The sequence below is a fragment of the Lolium perenne genome, chromosome 2, assembly GCF_019359855.2.
Source record: "Lolium perenne isolate Kyuss_39 chromosome 2, Kyuss_2.0, whole genome shotgun sequence".
In the NCBI taxonomy this organism is placed as follows: Eukaryota; Viridiplantae; Streptophyta; class Magnoliopsida; order Poales; family Poaceae; genus Lolium; species Lolium perenne.
This window is the reverse complement of record NC_067245.2, coordinates 13,889,197-13,899,407: the sequence shown is the minus strand read 5'-3', so window position 1 is coordinate 13,899,407 and position 10,211 is coordinate 13,889,197. Positions and strand designations below refer to the sequence as shown.

Genomic DNA, 10,211 nt, shown 5'->3' with positions numbered 1-10,211 from the left:
ACATAAAACGAAACATGCAAATAATTCAAAAGGATAGCAGGATAAGTTTTCCGCCCATGCATAATTGTTTCGTCCCTAGATACTTAAGAATTTAAAGTTATATTACAAACCCTCGCTGGGGCCAAAATGATGCATTGTTTCTCCCGCAGAATAAAAGTTTTCACTCCCCTTGGCCGGAGAAGTCTTGCCCTCTGAGTCTTTCTTCTCGGGGTCTTCGGCCGGAGAAGACACGTCTTCATCACTTTCTTCTTCTTCAGAAGCAGCAGTGCTGGTCTTGGGTTCCTCTTGGGGAGCGTCCTTGGAGCTGGTCCAGGTGTATTGGGTCCCGGATTCCGCAGGTCGCGCCTTCGCGGCGAGCTTTTTCTGAAGTTCCTCTTCCAAGGGCTCGTCGGCGGGAAGAACGACCTTGTCGTAGAATTCATCATGCCGGATCTCGCGCGCGATACGGGTGTCGTAGCCGCTCACTGCATCCAGCAGCGCGCTGACATCCGCATCCGGAGGAACGCCCGTGGTCACTTGATCAAGATCAAGACCCGGATTATGTGCTAGGCACATGGTCAAGGCCATTGCAGCTGCGCCTCGGGCTGATGATGCTTGCAGATCCGTCACCAGCTCCGGCAGAACATCCATTTTCCCAACAAGCTTGCGAACGTTGCATGTGCGACTCCTCTTGATGGATAAGTTATAGCATATCTTGCGGGAGGCGGAGATGAGATCTTTGCAATCATCGCCTGCAAGTTGAAGAAGGTCATCCCGGGGGAACAAATTCCGGCGCTGCTCCGGATATCCAAGCGGCTCTGCGTAAAGATAATCAGGATATAAGTATGCGCTTGAGCGCAAAGTAAAAAGTCGGAGAAAACATTTGGGCAAGGTTTCAGTATCGTACCCAAGATGTTCTCGTTGAGCATGTCCCAGTGATGCTCCGCGGTCTCCATATATTTCCGGAGACCATTGAGCTCTTTCTGCTGCCTCTTAATGGTTTCGCTGTCAGCATTTTTCTTCAGCAACAGCTCGCCCTTTTCCCTGATATGTTCGGAGTTTTTCTCCGCCAGCTGCTTCTCGGCCTGCTCCCTCTTTAGTTTCGCCTCCTTTAATTTCGTTTCCAAATCTTGGTACGAGGAGCGCAGGTTCTCAAGTTCAGATGAGGCTGTAGCAAGGGAAGAGGATGCGCCTATAATAAACATAAGTTAACAACAAAGTTCTAAGTCGGAATATGACTAGTGACGAAGAAGGCGGAAACCAACCTTGGGCGTCCGCCAGTTGCTTGGTCAGTTCCGCATTCTCATCCTTCAGAGTCCGGATATTTTCCGCCTGATTCAGAGTAACGCGGCGCTGAAGCGCAATGTTCTTGTGCAGCTCATAGTGCAGCGCCTGCTGTTCCTGTAAAACATAGACAGAGCAGGAGTAAAAATTCCGCCTGTAAAGTGGTTTTCTCCAAAGCATCATTGCCGGAACGTTTCCGCCATAATGCTTGGGGGCTACTGATCCAATTTAATAATCTCCCGGAAGTAATCTTTCTCTAAGCATCTAAGCGCTAACTACTTTTTGAGTTTCCGCCTACATGCTTGGGGGCTACTGGGGAGTACCTTTTGCTTGCAAATGAGCTGGTCGAAGAACTGGCCGACGTTCTTCTTGAAGTCTTGGATTTCCGATGTCCTGGAGTCAGGTTTCCCCCAGGCGTTGTTCAGCATGGCGTTGAGCAGGTCTTGTTCAAGTTCCCACTTCTCCGCCTCGGACAGCTTGTTGAAAAACTTGGTGGCATACGCCTTGGGGGTGGAAGTGGTGTCAGCCGGATCTCCAAAGTTCTTCGGAAAAACGACCATGTCGCCAGCGCCCTCTCCAGCCTTCTCGGAAGAAGTGACTTCAGCCTCTCCTTGGCCTTGTGCTTCCGCGTCTTCTTGGGCAGGGCCCTTGGCCTTAGGATCTTCTCCGCCCGCATGCTCGCTGCTAACCGGAATTATTTCCGGTGGAGTATTTGCGGCAGGAGGGGGAGATGGATCAGCCTGAGGGGGAGATGGTTGAGGAGTTGGGTGGGAGGCACTCGGTGGAACTGGAGTAGAAGGACCAACAGCCGGAGATTTTTTCATATATTTCGTGATGGGCTCCTGGCTGGTGGTCCGTGTGGCAGTGGTATTCGGATTCCTGCAAACAAGTGAAAGGGTTTAGACAAAAGATATTTTTGCCAAGATAAAGTTGCATCATGTTCGGAAACTTACGGGGCGCCGGGGATGATGGGGCGCGTGCGCTGGCCAGCCGTTGAGAGCATCCTTAGGCGCGCACGCTCCGCTTTCCTTGAGTCTAGCGGAGGTGGTTTTGTCGTCTTGGGCTTCTTGGCGGAGGCCTCGCCGCTAGTTCCGGCTTCAGTGCCGAAAGCCTTGGCGCGGGGACGCTTTGTAGGTCGAGGGGCCGCCTTGCGGGGCGCCTGTTCCTCTTCCTCCTCGTCGTCTTCCGGAGCCTCCTCCGCCGCGTCGCCACTGACGGGGACACGAAGAATGGTGCGGAAGTTTTCCTCCGCCAAAGTGTTGAGCTGGAAGGAAATGAACAAGAGTTAGAGATAACATCAAAAAGTTTGCGAAGTTTGAAGCAACGAAAAGAACAAAGCTTACCGGAGGACATTGGTCGTTCGTGTATATATCCTTGATCAGTTCCGGGACCTGTTGGCCCCTCGGAATCTTCACCAGCGTCTTGAACCTTCTCTTCAGAGAGTCAGCCGGAAGATCGTGGCGTGTAACCCGGAGAAGATCGTCCGCCCCGGTATAAGCGCACATCAGGCGCGCGTTGTAGCGTAGAGGCTGGATTCTCCGGGAGAACCAGCTAAGAGTGAGCTGGGCTCCGGTCAGTCCATCGTGGACTAGCCAGGAGATTCTCCGCGCAGCCTTCTCCAGGATAGGGGTCTGGGCGAGCGAAGGGACGAAGCTCCAGCTTGCAAGCTCTTCCGGAGGTTCGTTGACAAACTGGGGCAGACCTTCATGAACATCCGGAATCAAGCATTCTTCTCATAGAACCATCCGGCGTTCCAGTACCGGACGGATTCGTGCGAGTCGTGAGGAGGGTACATGCGGCTAGGGCGGAGCATAAATGTCATGCTTCCGCAGTTCACCATTGCTTTGTCCTTGGTTTCTTTCTTCACCCGGAAAAAGAACTGCCATAACTTGATGTCTGGCCGGATCCCAAGGTGTCCTTCGCAGAGAGTCACGAAGTTGGACAGGAGAAGGTAAGAGTTTGGGCAGATGTTGTGGGGCTGGAGCCCATATGTGTTGAGGACGGAGAGGAAAAATTCCGAACAGGGAAGTGAAAGTCCGCGTTCCACCCAAGCTTTGGTCATGACAATTTCTCCGGCTTCAGGCTTGGGGGCGTCGGAGTCGCGCGTGAAACTCCAATGTGTGGAGATCATGCCCTCGTTCTGGAGCTCTCTAAGCTCCACATCGGTAGTTGCGCAAGGCCACCACTGACCCCGCTCTCCTTCGCGGATCCGGGCTTTGGATGCCCTCTTGTTTTCCGCCTCCTGCACTTTTGCTGCCATCCGAGCTTGTCCCTCGAGTTCTTCTTGGAGCTCTTGAAGGGAAGGGATCCGGCCTGGAGCGGTGCTGGAAGATGCGGAAAAAGGTTGAGCTAGTCTAATGTCGGAAACATATGGTGGCAGGAATGATATGGGATCCGGGCATATGGGTTCTATTTGATTGGGATCAGGGCTACTCGGAGAGCTACCAGTACAATGCGAAGAATCGAGTGGCATGCTTCCGGCTGCACCCATACAAAGTGTTTGAGTACCCGGATCACCTAAGTCTATCTTCTACACTAAGTCTAAGTCTATCTTCTACGAGGCCGGCGCACTTACCGCTAATGGCGCGGTGGCTCGACGGAGCTCCGGTGAAGATGGGGTCGCCGGACTTGAAGAAAACCGACCCGCGAGACCACGAATCGGCGGCGGAGGGAAATTCCCGTTCAACCGCAGGAATCTTGGCGCGAGCGGGGTCTTGGTTTGGCGGCGCGTGAAGCTCACCGTGGCGAAGATCGCCGGAGTCGAGATCCGTCGGGCGGCGCGGCGTGAGGAGGAAGACGAAGTGGTGAGGAGAGGTGAAAGAATGAAATTTTACCGGGCCGCGGGGTATTTATAGGCCGCGCGCGGAGATTCGGGATCCGGATCCGACGGTGGAAACGGAACGGTCGCACCGTTGGATGGATGACACGTGTTTTAGGTCAAGTGCGGTAAAATGACGTGGAGGTAACCTAACCATGTACTCCCGAAATTTCCGGCTAAAGATTCGCATCTGCGAAAATTTAGCGCGGGAAATGAGGAAGTTGTGCGCGGGAAAAGTGGACTTTCCGTTGTTGTGCATGATCTGAAGATGAAGAATTTCCGGAGGAGTGAACCCGGAATCAAGTAAGAAGTTTTGAAGCTCTTCAAGATTCTCTTCGTTTCCGAGCTGTATGAAGTCGGAGGAATGATGAATCTTGGAGAACTTCGGGGGCTACTGTTGTGGGTATACTTTATGGGTATATCAACGGCATTGCCTAGATCCGGCAAGCCCGGGTGGCCCATAGTTGGTGGTGAGGCATGTGGCCCATCAGGCGGCCCAGTTGCTGTAGATCATGAAGGATGAAGTCCAGCCTAGGAACGAGGAGCCGGATCCTAACCGACCTACGAAGGAGGCCGGATCCGTGAAGGCCCATGAAGTATCCGGATCCAGCGTGACCTAGAAGGAAGGCGGATCCTTGACGTACACGGCAAGGCTTTGTACCGTAGTTATGCAACTTGTATTCCGGCTAGGACTCTCCGTGTAAACCCAAGATCCGTGCGCCTTTATAAGCCGGATCCCGGGAGCCCTAGAGGCACAACCACAACTCATTGTAACAACGCGAAAGCGCCCAGATAATTCCAGACAAGCAGCAGTAGGCCCTGTCATCGTGCAGGTGTTCCGAAGCTGGGTAACTCGCGTACCACCGTCCCGAGAGCACTCCGCCCTATGGCCCCTACTTCTTCTCCCCCTCGTGAGGATCCCTCCTCCGGGGCACCGTCGATTAGGCAACGACATGGAGGCTCCATGCACTTTCAGAGGTAACACACTCTAAAAAGAGCAAGGTTCACAATGGCACAAAGTACCGAAAAGAAAAAGGTTATATTTCATCAACACAGACTTGATAGGGATCACAAAATTATTCAAACATATTTTTAAACAGGAAAGGAAGACAACAGGAGAACAATTTCTTCGCATGAAATAAGGCAATACGAAGCAATCCAAAGTGAAGATGATCTAAAAAAATCTACCACATACAAGGATATCTATTGTCAAAGACAAGAGTTCTATTGGAATTATTTTCCTGTGGTATACTGCATGATATTCAAGATCAACTTCACAATAAAAGGCATATGGTTAAAGATACAAATTAAGCATCATGCACAGATGGAGATTCTTGATAGCTTCAAATAGCCAATAAATTATGCAAAGAAAACATTAATAACTTACAACATACGATCTCATGCAAAGAAAATATTAATAATTTGAAGTATAAGAAATGAAAGATATTAATAAAAGTGGATCTTGTTTGAGCTAACATGCCACCTGGGAACAAGATAACAAAAACAAATGTCAATTCTAACTTCTAAGTGGTAGTACCTCATATGTTCACATTCTTTAGGTTGATGTGCAAAAAATCATATTACTCCCCCATAATGTGATATTCATTACTTTTCAACAAGAGGCAAAAAAATCCAATAGAGATAATTAATGGATATTTACAATTTGAATTTATCATGAGTATGACACGCCACATAGTGACTAGATAATGCCGCAGTATCAATGTTAAGTGGTAGTACTCATGTACACATATTTTAAGGAAAGAGAGATGAACAAGGCATATCACTCCCCCAAAATGGTATGTCCCATTAATCACTCGAAAAGAGCCAAATATGATATGCTTTATGTATTGACCTACTTGAACCAATCTTTATGCTTCAGGTGGTATGATCCCATGTTTTACATTCTCTATGATTCATGTATTAACCAACCTAAAACAATCTTCACTCTTTGTATTGGTCAACCTTGTATCTTCCTATCCTATATCACAATATCTTGCGATACATAAAGAACTATTCATTTGATTGCATGCTCCAAATCTTCATCAACAGTATCTCAACTCATGAGTCTATCATGACACTGAATTAGAGCCATATCTTGAATTCTTCTCTTGAAATAAAACTCCCAATATCTTGATCCTCCATGGCTTAACACACAAGCTAGAGCATGGCTAAATTTAGTTCCACATAAGAACACCACCTCCATTCCTTATTCTTGATCATATCATATTTATCTCTTAAAATCGATGATCTTGATGCCAATAGTTATATCCTTAAAATCTTCATGGCATCTATGCTTTAATCTAACAAAGGGTCTTACAAAAATACATATGAAATACCTCTTCATATAAACTCAATGAAAACATTAGTCGTGGAGGCTATAAAAGCAGACTGGTGACCTTAAGAGATTTCCAAGGAAGGTTATTGGTTGGTGTGGTAGATGTATGGAGATATACTGACTATACAACAAGTTCCGTTTTTGACCTTAAAGATCAACCCCCCATTAATAATACGGGTTTTCCTATGCATCGAAGCTATAAACTAAGATAATGTGGTCTTCATCTTGGTTCTGTTCCAAGTCTTCGTGTGTATCGGATCAGCCTTGAGCTTCTAGTAATTGCATGCACCTTGAATTTTCAAGCACGCCATATGAGCTCCTTGATTCAACCAAACGACTGCATTGTTTGTTCTTCAATGAGTACTTTCTTCAACTTTGTTCTTTTATAGTCCTCAAGCATGCCTGATATGCATCTTGCTTCAAGTTGGCGTACGTTTTGTCTTGAGCTTTTATTCAGTGCATGCTTCAACATTGATCATCTTGTGACTTTAAAGCTTGAACGTTCATGAAGATCTTTGGCGTAGCTCTTTTACTTGAGGAGCACAACTTCGGGTATCTTCATGCGACTCTGAAGCCTTAATGTTGAGGAAGATATTAACGTGGATCTTCGACTTGATGAGCACTACTTCATAGTTCTTCATGTACCTAGATTAGCAAGTAGCCTTCATGTGTGCCAGATGTGCTTGTTACATCAAGATTAGCGTATATGGGCCTTGAGTTATTTCAATAGTGTTGTCTTGAATATCTTTTTTGAGGGGTCAGCTTCTTGTAAGTTGATGTATATCCTCACTTAGGCCTACGACTTGATGGTCACAGCTTTAGAGTTCTTCGTGCATCATCTTCATGAGTGTTCATCCTTAGGCATGACCTTTTCTTCATCCTTTCTTGCCCCACGTATGTTTCACAATATGTGATGGGTCATCATCCTTGTGGTTAAACCAACTGTCATCAATCATCTAGAACCCACTATGAGAGCATCGGATGCTCTTTCATCTAGGGGTGCTATGAGGGCATTGGATGCTCTTTCATCTAGGGGTGCTGCAAATGTTTTCGTGGGGTGCTACAGACGTTGCCTTCCCATACGAGTGTTTTGGCCTTTTCTTGGGGATTTGCCATGACTGATGTGAATTTGCTGCAACTAGTGAAGATTTATTGCATACTCAAAAAATGTTTGCTGCATTGGTGTATTTGAAACGTTGTGAAGTATTGTATGGTAGCGCTGACAGTTGTGGAGTCTAGAGATACTCTACCAAGGAATTACTACGGAGTATTACCTAAGTCAAAACAAATAAAATAGAATACTAATAACAACACGGACATTACCATGCATAGGAAAGCCCTCTGAATCCAAATAAATGCTAGACTGGACATGCTAAGAGCAAGTACAATAAGACTGACTCAGCAGGCTATAAGAATTAAGATAGTGTTGTTTTGCTTAGGTGGATGCGAGAGAAGTGGAGAGAGAAGAGAGATGGGCTCTCATGCAAGAGCCATCTCTTGCACGTGCTCCTAGGCACTTTGTAAGTATGTGTGGTGGACCTTTTCTATACCTAATAATAAAGGGAGGATTGTTTCCTTGGTCCAACACTTTTTTGGACCGATTTGCCCTCACACCAATTCACATATAACGTACAACTGCCACCGTACCGGTTCTTTTTTTCTCTTCTACCTCCTACCGACATCCTTCCCGACTCCACGATCCCCAACCAATCTAGACCCCATCGCAGCTGACGCTACCGGTTCCCCAATCCTTACGAGGTCACCGGTGGGAGACCCGAGCAGAGCGCCGCGGTCGGTAGAGATAGCTAGAGGTCGGGTTGCAAGCGGGGCGGGATATCCCGCCACGCCGCTGGGCCGCCCCGCAAAAAAAGCCCACGCGGCGCTGCTAAACAGCCCGCAAACCTACTCGCGGTACAAAGCGGTCACGCCGCGTGGCCCGCTGAAAAACCGCAAAACTGCATAACCCGCAAGACGCCCTCATCCAGACGCGAACGCTCCCTAGTCTCCAGTCCCCACCCTCGTTGACCAAGAAGATTGGACGACGCCGCCGCCCCGCCCCTCCGTCGATGCCCCGACCTCCTCTTCCCACCGCCCTCCCTCCGCAGGCCCCCTCTTGCAATTCCTGATGGAGAGGTTGACGGTGGCGGGGCCACCTCCACATCGGGACCTACATCAGCGCCGCCGCTCGCAGTTCCTCCATCCACATCGGCGCCCCAGCTCACAGTTCCTCAGTTGACATCGGCGCCCCCGCTCGCAGTTCCTGATGGAGTGGCCGACGGCGGCGCCACCGCCATCTCCACGTCTGGACCTACAAAGGATATCTGCAATCGGGACATACAAAGGATCTCCAAGAAAAAAGGATCTCTGCCATCTTCAGAAACCACTGCAGCTGCAAATCAAGGTATGTGACCCATATATCTCCAAGGATCAGCTAGACTCCTGTAGTCCTGTATGCCATTTGATACTAGACGTATTTCTTCTGCTTTGCGTTTGCATTCCAGTTGGTCAGATGGAAGCCAAACGAAATATGAAACGAACCTGTGTCCTCACTGTTCTGTATTTATTTATTTAGCTTATTATTGATTGCGTGGTGTACAATAATGCTCTGAACTTTTTTCTTAAGATATGCAAACTGAATCTTTTTCTTCTTCACTAACTTGACTCGCACTTTCAGCTTCGTGTTGGGAGTTCTACCATGTGGAAGAAGCCAAACTCCACGAGATCACTGGCAGACTGCGGAGTGTGCTGCAGAAACCATGGTGCTAAGTTATAATAATTAACCTGATTATTGGAGTGCTATGCAGACAGGATTTCTTTCAATCAACCTTATTTTGTAGTGTGCAAACTTCCAACATTTGGAACCTGTGTCCTCACTGTTCTGTATTTATTTATTTAGCTTATTATTGATTGCGTGGTGTACAATAATGCTCTGAACTTTTTTCTTAAGATATGCAAACTGAATCTTTTTCTTCTTCACTAACTTGACTCGCACTTTCAGCTTCGTGTTGGGAGTTCTACCATGTGGAAGAAGCCAAACTCCACGAGATCACTGGCAGACTGCGGAGTGTGCTGCAGAAACCATGGTGCTAAGTTATAATAATTAACCTGATTATTGGAGTGCTATGCAGACAGGATTTCTTTCAATCAACCTTATTTTGTAGTGTGCAAACTTCCAACATTTGCTAAGATTGCATGGTACTTTGTTATTTTGTTCCCTAAATGTTGTTTGCATGGTACTTCCGATCAGTAATTTTCTGACTACTATGCATTTTGTTACTTTTCTGAAGTGATGGACACATATGAGTGGAAACTTCCCGTCTCTCTTTTCTGCATGATGCGTACCATATAGTAAAATAAACATGACTAGGTTATCCCCATGTCTACTGAAGTAGTGCAAATCGATCATCAGGTTTCTGCATTCTCATAAGGCATCCATGAAAGAAGGTGATAGAAGCAGTGATGCAGCAGCTGTCCAGTCGCAGACTGACAGAGGGGACAAGCTATAGTGTGCAGTTTGCGGGTGCATGCGAACTAATGCGGTATAGCAGTCTACGCGGACTTAGGGCATCTCCAACCGCGCGACCCAAACCGCGCCCGCGCGTCCGTTTGGGTCGAGCCAGACAAAAACGCGGCCCAGCGCGGGGACGCACCGCAAAAGCGGACGGCCGCGGCGTCCGGAATGACGCAAACCCGGCCCAAATCTGGGCTAGGTTTGCGTGGCCGCGGATGGCACGCGCCGTCCGCTCGCGTCCGGGCGCTGGTCGTCTCGTCTCCCTGGGGCCCACCTGTCGGTGA

The 10,211-nt window shown here is 48.2% G+C and overlaps 1 long non-coding RNA gene across 1 annotated transcript; it reads left to right on the top strand.

The window, feature by feature from the left end:
- Positions 1–8,475: 8,475 nt before the first annotated feature.
- LOC127329763 (uncharacterized) lies at positions 8,476–9,579 on the top strand. Its single transcript, XR_007869002.2, has 2 exons — positions 8,476–8,817; positions 9,091–9,579. It is a non-coding gene; the product is annotated as an uncharacterized lncRNA (long non-coding RNA).
- The last annotated feature ends 632 nt before the right edge of the window (positions 9,580–10,211 follow it).